The sequence below is a fragment of the Triticum dicoccoides genome, chromosome 2A, assembly GCF_002162155.2.
Source record: "Triticum dicoccoides isolate Atlit2015 ecotype Zavitan chromosome 2A, WEW_v2.0, whole genome shotgun sequence".
Classification (NCBI taxonomy): Eukaryota; Viridiplantae; Streptophyta; class Magnoliopsida; order Poales; family Poaceae; genus Triticum; species Triticum dicoccoides.
Window position 1 is genome coordinate 22,969,382 of NC_041382.1, and position 11,213 is coordinate 22,980,594.

Consider the following 11,213-nt stretch of genomic DNA (forward strand, 5'->3'; position numbering starts at 1 on the left):
TTTTGAATAGCTTATAGTTGGAGTCAATTGACTCATCATCAGAATGAGGAGATTCACATGCAAATCCAGATAAGTTAGATGGATCAACTGGAGGTCCCTTTGCAACAACCCATGTAGTTTTGGGGTACTGCTCAGGCTTCCAATATGTACCATCAGCATTGAGTTTCCTCTCAAAGGCGATACCCTCTTTCCTAGGGTTCCTGTTGAGGATCTGCTTTTTAAGCACATCACAAAGAGCCTGATGCCCTTTGAGGCCTTTGTACATGCCTGTCCTGTACAATTCCTTCAGCCCTGCATCATCAGTGATACTAGCAATGTCCTCAGATGAGGAATTAGTGATAGCAGAGGCATGTGAAGAATTTGAAACATTAGCAGCATTTGAACATTCAGGTGAAGAATTAGCAGATTCACGTTCAATGCACTTCAAGCATGGAGGAACAAATTCTTCCTGAGATGCGCTGATTTGTTGAGCAAGTAATGCATCGCGCTCCTTCTGAAGATCTTCATAACTCACTCTTAGCTTCTCAAGGTCTTGCTTTCTTTGAAGAAATTCATAACAAAGCTTCTCATGATCCGATAAGAGAGCGTTATGTTGATCTTGAAGGGTGTCATACTTAGTATGAAGTCTCTGAAGACTTTCAGCCAAAGCTTTTGACTGATCCATTTCCTCACCCAACATATCATCGCTCTTGTTTAGCATATAGTGAGCTTTTTCCAAAGCTCTTTGTTGTTCAGTAGCAAGGGAAGAAAGTTTGACATAGCTGGGTCCAAATTCATCACCAGATTCATCATCACTGGACTCGGATAGGTAGCATTCGGTTACCTCAGCATCTTTTGCCATAAGGCATGATGTAGAAGATGATGATTCTGGTTCGAGTGTCATCGTTTTGAGAGATTCCTTGAAGTCCTCAAACCAAGGATCATGACAAGTTCGATGACCTTCATAGACCTCAGAGAGACGGTCCCAGATGAGCTTCGCATGATCGAGATGCATGATATTCCTGAACTGATTTTGTGACAGGCTGGAGAAGATGACATCCTTCACCGTGAGGTTGAGATAATTGCGAATGTCATCAGCATCCGCCATCTTGCACAGATCAGTCAAGCCAATCTCAGTGATGGTCCACAACTTGTTGTTCATCGCCATGAGGCGTTTCTTCATCATGGCCTTCCACTTGGGATACTCGTGACCGTCAAAGATGGGGCATGTCACCTTTGTCATACCTGCGGTCGACATAACTAAAACTCCAGGCGGTTAAACCAAAATCACACAGAACAAGGGAGTACCTTGCTCTGATACCAATTGAAAGTGTGTTATATCGACTAGAGGGGGGGTGAATAGGCGATTTTTACGAAATTCTTCACTAAGGAATTTGCCGGTGAGGAAATTCCTTAGCGAAGAACTACTAGCAGCAGAATAAGTACTCAAAAGTAAACACAACAGAATACAAGCATAGTCACAATGATGAAATGAAGACAGGCACAGAGTACAGGAAGCGTAATCACAGGATAACACAGGATGAAGACAAACAGACTGAAGAAATTGAACTGAGGAAATTGAGAAAGTCTTCAGTCAAAGTCTTCAAACACAGATATGAACAAACATACAACACAGTTATGAGGAAATGAAAGAGTTGAGAAAATAGAACCAGTAAGCTCAGTAAAGACAATGATTTGGTAGGCCAGTTCCAACTGCTGTCTCAATTGTACGTCTGGTTGGAGAGGCTGAGTATTTAAACTCGAGGACACACAGTCCCGAACACCCAGTCGAGGACACTTAGTCCAAGACACCCAGTCCTCACTGTATTCTCCATGAACTAAGGTCACACAGACCTCGTCCAATCACTCGTGGTAAGTCTTCAGGCGACTTCCAAACCTTCACAAAGTTGGTCACTTGGCGATCCACAATTCCTCTTGGATGCTCTAGACCATAACACCTAACCATCTGGAAGAAGCACAGTCTTCAAAGGTAACAAGCGTCGGATCCACTCAGGATCAATCTCTTCAGTGATGCTCAATCACTTGGGGTTTGTAGGTGTTTGGGTTTTGGGTTTTTGGTTTTTCCTCACTTGATGATTTTCAGTCAAAGTCCTCGGAGGATGGGTTGCTCTAAAATGACTAGTGTCAGTTTCTCTCGGAGCAGCCAACCAGCTAGTGGTTGTAGGGGGCGGATATTTATAGCCTAGGGAGCAGCCCGACATGATAAGACATAAATGCCCTTCAATGATATGACCGTTAGATGGATTGATATTTTGGGACGGCTGGCGCATAGCACAGCAACGGTCGGAATTTTGAGTAGCAAAATCCTCATGGCTATCATGTTCCTCACTGTGTAGGCAATCCGCACTGGCGAATTCCTAACTCCTCAGTCAGGACAAATTCCTCAGAGACCAGAAGAACTTCATCTCTGTCACTGAAGAAATTGACTGAACTGTATGAGATATCCAATGGCTTCACTCGAAGGGATTGGTAGGTGTAGGATTTTGAGTTGAGCATCACATGGAAATTTTTCCTTAGTATTTCCTCGACCCCCTTTAACAGTACGGTGTTTCCTATGACTCAAGAAAGAGAAAAACAAAACTATGAACACGAAAGTCTTCAAGCTTCATATTTCTCGCATGAATATCAAGTCTTCACGGACACACCAATTTCTTCACTTTCATAGTCTTCAGAAATACCAAAATCTTCAGTCGAAGATATTCATTTTTAGGGGTCAACTTTTCCTGTAAATATCAAACTCCTCATAGACTTATAGACCTGTGTACACTCACACACGCATTAGTCCCTTAACCTATAAGTCTTCAATACACCAAAATCACTAAGGGGCACTAGATGCACTTACGGGACCTTTCACACTCGTATAAGAGGACTCCTTTTCAATCGAAAAGGGCACCTTTTCTACCTTAAACGTTTGTACCAATCCGTATAGTACCCATGATATCCTCTATCTCTCACATTTTTTTCTATCTACGCGCCCACACTTTACATGCAAGTCATACACCTCACAGCGTTTGGTATTTGCCGTATCATGGTAATGAAACGGGAACATTCATTTTCCATGGCACAAACCCTAGACAGTTGTATGGGTGCACTCTTTTGTATTGGACCGGGCACCTTTCCCTTACATGAACGTTGAAACCATGGGAGTAGCCCCCTGATTCATCTGATGTTACCTCTCTCGCTCTCTCTCTCTATCTATCTATCTGTCTATATATATATATATATATATATATATATATATATATATATATATATCAATCTCCCTTGTTTTTTGTGTGCTTATAGGCACGAGCTCCTGACATGTTTAGCCCCATCTAACAGGAAACAACAATAATGAACATGCAGATTTAATTGGAAACATACAAGTCACACCCCTCATTGTGTATTTTGATTGCCTTATGTTCGTAATGACAAGGGAACCTTTTTTCCACTTTGCGGGAAACACGCACACTCTTATGAGTGCACTCTTTTTAATTGAATCGGGCAACTTTTTCTTCCATGAGTGTTGTACCTATCGGGAGCAGCATCCCGATCCCTCTAGTGATCTCAATCTCTCCATCTCACCCATATTTTTTGTGTTACTATGTATGCCAACACTTGATGTGGTTAAGATCACTTAAGAGAAACAACAATGATGAATGGACATTTCAAATGCAAGTAAACCCCCCGATGGTGTTCTTGTATCGTTGTATCAACATAATGACACGAGAGCATTCATTTTTCACACTAGCCAAACTGTACACACTGGGGTGAGTGCACTCTTTTTTATTGTACCAGGCACCTTTCTCATCTCCCACGCTCAATCACCTTTTGTTTGTGTGTCTATAGGCGCAAACACTTGACGTGGTTCAGAGGAAACAACAATAATGAATGAGCAATTGTAATTGAAACCATACAAGTCACCCACACATGATGTTATTGTATTGCCGTAGCGTCACAATGACACGAGAACCTTCACCTTACATTGCAGGAACCTTTCACATTTGTTTAAGAGGACTCCTTTTCCATCGAAAAGGGCACCTTTTCTACCTTAAACGTTGTACCAATCCGTATAGTACCCCTGATATCCTCTAGTGATCCCGACCCCTATATCTCTCACATTTTTTCTATCTATGCGCCACACTTTACATGCAAGTCATACACCTCACGGCGTTTTGTATTTGCCGTATCATGGTAATGAAACGGGAACATTCATTTTTCATGGCACAAACCCTAGACAGTCATATGGGTGCACACTTTTTTATTGGACCAGGCACCTTTCCCTTCCATGAACGTTGTAACCATGGGAGTAGCATCCTGATTCATCTGATGTTCCCTCTATATATATATATATATATATATATATATGTATGTATCTATCTATCCATCTCTCAATCTCCCTCATTTTTTGTGTGCTTATAGGCACGAGCTCTTGACATGTTTAACCTCATTTAGAAGGAAAACAACGATTATGAGCATGAAAATTTAATTGGAAACATAGAAGTCACACCCCTCATTGTTTATTTTGATTGGCTTATGTTCGTAATGACAAGGGAACCTTCTTTTCCTTTTGCAGGAACCATCCACACTCGTATGAGTGCACTCTTTTTAATTGGACAGGGCACATTTTTCTCCCATGAGTATTGTACCTATCGGAGTAGCATCCTGATTCTTCTAGTGATCCCAATCTCTCTCACCGCCTTTTTTGTGTCACTATATGCTCCAACACTTGACGTGGTTAAGGTCACTTAAGAGGAATCAACAATAATGAATGGACATTTCAAATGCAAGAAAAACTCCTGGTGGTGTTCCTGTGTCGTTGTATCAGCATAACGACAGGAGAGCATTTATTTTCACACTACCTAAACCGCACACACTGGTGTGAGTGCACTCTTTTTTATTCTATTGGGCACCTTTCTCTTCTCCCACTCTCAATCACCTTGTTTCTGTGACTATAGGCACAAACACTTGACGTGGTTAAGAGGAAACAACAATGATGAATGAGTAATTGTAATTGAAACCACGCAATGCACCCCACAAATGATGTCCTTTGTGTCATCGTATCGTTATAATGACATCAGAACTTTCAGACTACATTGCATGAACCTTTCACAAATCATTGTAACGCCCCGAGACCGACGCTCCAGAAGACTTCCAGCTACTCCGAGTTTCATCGTGTGATTTGTTTTATTTGTTGCATTCATCCTTGCATCATGTCATCATGCCATCATATCATTAATTTTTAAAACCTCAACTAAATAAATTGTATGGATTTTTCGATCCATTTAAATCGAGGGACTCACATGGTGACTTCTCTTTATAACATATCCTCCAATATTAGGGAGCTATATTAAATATTCCACTATTTCGGAATCACCAAAACACACTTGCAAATAATTCCCCATGCCTTTGACCTCAAACGTTGTCCAATAATTTATTTCATCATTTTCCGGAGCTCCACCAAAAATCCAAACATTTTTGGACCTTCCCAAACCTCACTTCCTATTCAAATCATTTGAATTTAAACAAATGAGTTTGAATTTAATCTTTCAATCATGGCCTTTCTATTTTTCTCGGAACAAACTCATTTTTGCGAGTCCGGGAAAATTATCCCCATGCGCAAATCTTTCCACTAACCTCTCTTTCTTTTCTTTCTTTTCTCTGTTCTATTTTATTTTTCATTAGAGTGAGGGAGAGACCCAGCTAGGCCTCTGCCAGCCCACCAGGCCTCTGGCCATTCTCCTCCCCACCAGGCCGGCCCAGTCTCCCTAGGCCCAAGGCCCAGCCACGCCGCTACCTAACCCTAGCCTCCCCTCCGCTCGATCTCCATCTCCCTCGTCCTCCCTCCAGCGCCGCATCGCTCGCACCCATCGCCCGATCCCCACCTCTCTCGCTCGCAGTCCCGCTCGGTCCCCCTCGTCTCTTCCTCCCTCCACTCTCTGCCTCGCGTCGCCCTCCAGCGCCGCCCCGTCCGGATCCGTCGGGTCCTGCCATGGCCGCGCCTCGCCTGCTACTTCTCCGCGTCGACGACCTCCATCGCGCCTCCCTGCTTCGTCCGCCCGCGAGCACCACCACCTCCTCAGCGCCGCGGCCTCGCCCTTCCTCCTCCACCTCGCGCGACCTCCTGCCTCGTCCTCGTCCTGCGCCTCTCCACCTCCTCTGCCCCGAGCTCCAAGCGCCGCCCCATGACGCCCGAGGCCCCCCTGCTCCGGTGAAGCCTAGCTCCGCCGCCAACGAGGCCTACCATGGCCCCGTCTCTCCTTCACGCAGCTCTGCACGCCGCCCCGCCTCCAAGTTCGTCACCACCGACAGCAACAGCAACTACTGCACCCTCTCGTCGCCCGCGACCTCCTCCTCCTGGCTCTGCTCGGGTCTGCCGAGGCCCATCGCCTCCTGATCCGGCGACCTGCGCCCAGGTCGGCCCTCCTTCGCCCGGATCCCGCCGGACCAGCTTCCCGTGACCTCCTCTGCCTCCGATCCGGTCGCTCACCACCGCCTTTCCACGCTGCTCTAAGACACCAGGTCGGCCGCCCGCTCGCCCATCGTTCTGCTTCGTTGGAGCAGAGAACCAGCGCCGCCCTTCATGCCCATCGCGCCGTGCTTGTTGCATGCCAAGTCAGTCCCGTGGATTTTGTCAAGAGTTCCACTTCGACCCGTGCACGCCTTGTGGATTCGCCGAGTACATCTACCGCCTTCTTCGGAATCACCAAGAACGCCAAGTACCCCTACGAACCGTGTACGACTACCGGCGCCGAAGTCCGCGAGTACCACTACGTTTGCGATGCACTGGTGGAAAAACAGGCTTCCGTCCAGCCCCATAAGTCGCGAAGCTGTAGGAACCGCGACTAATGGGACCTTTAGTCGCGGTTCTGGAGGTGAACCGCGACCAAAGGCCTGGGCCCAGGGCGCTCGGTGGCCAGCTGGCGCACGTGAGGGTCTTTAGTCGCGGTTGGCCAGGACAACCGCGACTAAAGGCCTTCGGGCACCTTTAGTCACGGTTTGCCAGGCCAACCGCAACTAAAGCCCCTCCCCTATATATACCCATCCAGCAGCCAACACTTAGCCATTTGGAGCCATTCTCTTCACAAGTGGGTGTAGGTTTGCTTTTGGTTCCTCTTATGCACATAAGGTGTTTGATGAAATGCCCCAAGAGCATGAAACAAACATGACATGAAGTGTTGGAGCCACACTCCTCGATCGCGGTTAGCAACTTGATGAACCTTTGATTTGTCATTGATAAAATATGCATGTGTGCAGTTCATTGTTTAATTTATATTGTTTGTAGCTAGTTAGTTTAACAAATGCATGATGGTTAATTATATATTTTATATTATAATAATGCAGATGAATCGGCAATGGATGTACGGTAACCGACTCTCCGGCGAGTTCACTACGGGTTTGAAAGATTTCCTCGTAGTGGCTAATGCGAACAAGCAGGGGGGTTTTGTTATCTGTCCATGTGTTATCTGTAAGAATCAGAAGGGTTACTCTTCCTCAAGAGATGTTCACATGCATCTGCTTCGGCACGGTTTCATGCCAAGCTATAATTGTTGGACCAAGCATGGAGAAAGAGGGGTTATAATGGAAGAAGATGAAGAAGGGGATGATTTCATCGATGAAAGCTATCTTGCTCATTTCGGTGATACTTTCATGGAGGATGCTGAAGGTGAAGGGTAAGGTGAAGAAGAGGCACGTGATGATCCCGTTGATGATCTTGGTCGGACCATTGCTGATGCACGGAGACGCTGCGAAACTGAAAAGGAGAGGGAGAATTTGGATCGCATGTTAGAGGATCACAGAAAGGCGCTGTACCCCGGATGCGATGATGGTCTGAAAAAGCTGGGCTGCACACTGGATTTGCTGAAATGGAAGGCAGAGGCAGGTGTAGCTGACTCGGCATTTGAAAACTTGCTGAAAATGTTGAAGAATATGTTTCCAAAGGATAACGAGTTGCCCGCCAGTACGTACGAAGCAAAGAAGGTTGTCTGCCCTCTAGGTTTAGAGGTTCTGAAGATACATGCATGCATCAACGACTGCATCCTCTACCGCGGTGAATACGAGAATTTGAATGAATGCTCGGTATGCACTGCATTGCGTTATAAGATCAGAGGCGATGACCCTGGTGACGATGTTGAGGGCCAGAAACCCAGGAAGAGGGTTCCCGCCAAGGTGATGTGGTATGCTCCTATAATACCACGGTTGAAACGTCTGTTCAGGAACAAAGAGCATGCCAAGTTGTTGCGATGGCACAAAGAGGACCGTAAGTCGGACGGGGAGTTGAGACACACCGTAGATGGAACGCAATGGAGAAAGATCGACAGATGGTTCAAAGATTTTGCAGCTGACGCAAGGAACATAAGATTTGCTCTAAGTACGGATGGCATGAATCCTTTTGGCGAGCAGAGCTCCAGCCATAGCACCTGGCCCGTGACTCTATGCATCTACAACCTTCCTCCTTGGTTGTGCATGAAGCGGAAGTTCATTATGATGCCAGTGCTCATCCAAGGTCCGAAGCAACCCGGCAACGACATCGATGTGTACCTAAGGCCATTAGTTGATGAACTTTTACAGCTGTGGGGTGGTGTCCGTGTGTGGGATGAGCACAAACAAGAGGAATTTGACCTACGAGCGTTGCTTTTCGTAACCATCAACGATTGGCCTGCTCTTAGTAACCTTTCGGGACTGTCAAATAAGGGATACAATGCATGCACGCACTGCTTACATGAGACTGAAAGTGTACATTTGCCAAATTGTAAGAAGAACGTGTACCTTGGGCATCGTCGATTTCTTCCGAAAATTCATCCAGTAAGAAAGAAGGGCAAGCATTACAACGGCAATGCAGATCACCGGCCGAAGCCTGCGGAACGCACTGGTGCTGAGGTATTTGATATGGTCAAGGATTTGAAAGTCATCTTTGGAAAGGGTCCTGGCGGACAATCAGTTCCGAAGGGAGCTGACGGGCACGCAGCCATGTGAAAGAAGAAATCTATATTCTGGGAGCTAGAATATTGGAAAGTCCTAGATGTCCGCTCTGCAATCGACGTGATGCACGTTACGAAGAATATTTGCGTGAACCTCCTAAGCTTCTTGGGCGTGTATGGGAAGACAAATGATACAAAGGAAGCACGGCAGGACCAGCAACGTTTGAAAGACCCTGATGACCGGCATCCGGAATGGTTTCAAGGTCGTGCCAGCTACGCTCTGACCAAAGAAGAGAAGGTCATCTTTTTTGAATGCCTGAGCAGTATGAAGGTCCCGTCTGGATTCTCGTCCAATATAAAGGGAATAATAAACATGGCGGAGAAAAAGTTCCAAAACCTGAAGTCTCACGACTGCCACGTGATTATGACGCAATTGCTTCCGATTGCTTTGAGGGGGCTCCTGCCGGAAAATGTTCGAGTAGCCATTGTGAAGCTATGTGCATTCCTCAATGCAATCTCTCAGAAGGTAATCAATCCAGAAGTTCTAGCACGGTTACAGAACGATGTGATCCAATGTCTTGTCAGTTTCGAGTTGGTGTTCCCGCCATCCTTCTTCAATATTATGACGCACCTCCTGGTTCACCTAGTCGAAGAGATTTTCGTTCTCGGTCCTGTATTTCTACACAATATGTTCCCCTTCGAGAGGTTCATGGGAGTATTAAAGAAATATGTTTGTAACCGTGCTAGGCCAGAAGGAAGCATCGCCAAGGGCTATGGAAATGAGGAGGTAATTGAGTTTTGTGTTGACTTTGTTCCTGACCTTAAGCCGATTGGTCTTCCTCGATCGCGGCACGAGGGGAGACTAAGTGGAAAAGGCACGATCGGAAGGAAATCAACGATATGTATGGACGGCCATTCTCTGACTGAAGCACACCACACTGTACTGACCAATTCCAGCTTGGTGGCTCCGTACTTTGAGAAACACAAGAATATTTTACGCTCGGACAACCCGGGGAAGCCTGAATCCTGGATTAGGAAGGCCCACATGGAGACTTTCGGCAGTTGGTTGAGAAAACATTTAATGAATGACAATGATGTTGTAGATCAGCTGTACATGTTGGCCAAGACACCATCTTCGACTATAACGACTTTCCAAGGGTACGAGATAAATGGGAATACATTTTACACGATCGCCCAAGATAAAAAGAGCACCAACCAAAACAGTGGTGTCCGCTTTGATGCAGCAACCGAGAATGGGCAAAAGGTCACATATTATGGTTACATAGAGGAGATATGGGAACTTGACTATGGACCCTCCTTTAAGGTCCCTTTGTTCCGGTGCAAATGGTTCAAGCTAACAGGAGGTGGGGTAAAGGTGGACCAGCAATACGGAATGACAATGGTGGATTTCAAGAATCTTGGTTACCTTGACGAACCATTCGTCCTAGCGAAAGATGTCGCTCAGGTTTTCTATGTGAAGGACATGAGTAGCAAACCGAGGAAACGGAAAGATAAGAAAACGATCAGTACATCATGCGATGATCCAAAGCGCCACATTGTTCTTTCAGGGAAAAGAAACATCGTGGGAGTGGAGGACAAGACAGACATGTCAGAAGATTATAATATGTTTGCTGAAATTCCGCCCTTCAAAGTGAACACCGACCCAAGCATTAAGTTAAATGATGAGGATGCTCCATGGATACGGCACAATCGTAAGCAAGCAGGGACACAAGGGAAGAAATGATGTGTAATAATTTATTGTACCAAACTTTGTTGAATGGATCATGTGAATTATATTACCCGTGATGTAGTCCATGACGCTCTGCAGAGTCCGGCCGTACCACCATAGCCGACGACCGGCCTCTGGTATATTATTTTGAATTGAATTAGTTTTATTTTTCTTAATTTTTTGATATATTATTTGTATTTTTAGAATTTTGAATTGAATTAGTTTTATTTTTCTGAATTTTTTGATATATTATTTGTATTTTTAAGATTTTGAAAAAGAAAAAGTATTTGGAAAATACCTTTAGTCGCGGTTGGCCTGCCCAACCGCGACTAAAGGTGGTTGCGCGCGGGAACGAAAAACCCGCCAAAAAAGTCCTTTAGTCGCGGGTCGCCTCCCCAACCGCGACTAGAGGTTACCCTTTAGTCGCGGGTCGCCTCCCCAACCGCGACTAAAGGCCCTTTAGTCGCGGGTCGCCTCCCCAACCGCGACTAAAGGGGGGGGGCTATAAATACAACCGCCCGACCCGTCGCCTCCATTTCTCCGCTCGTTCTCTGCCGCGCCGAAGGCCTGCCGCCCTCGCCCTC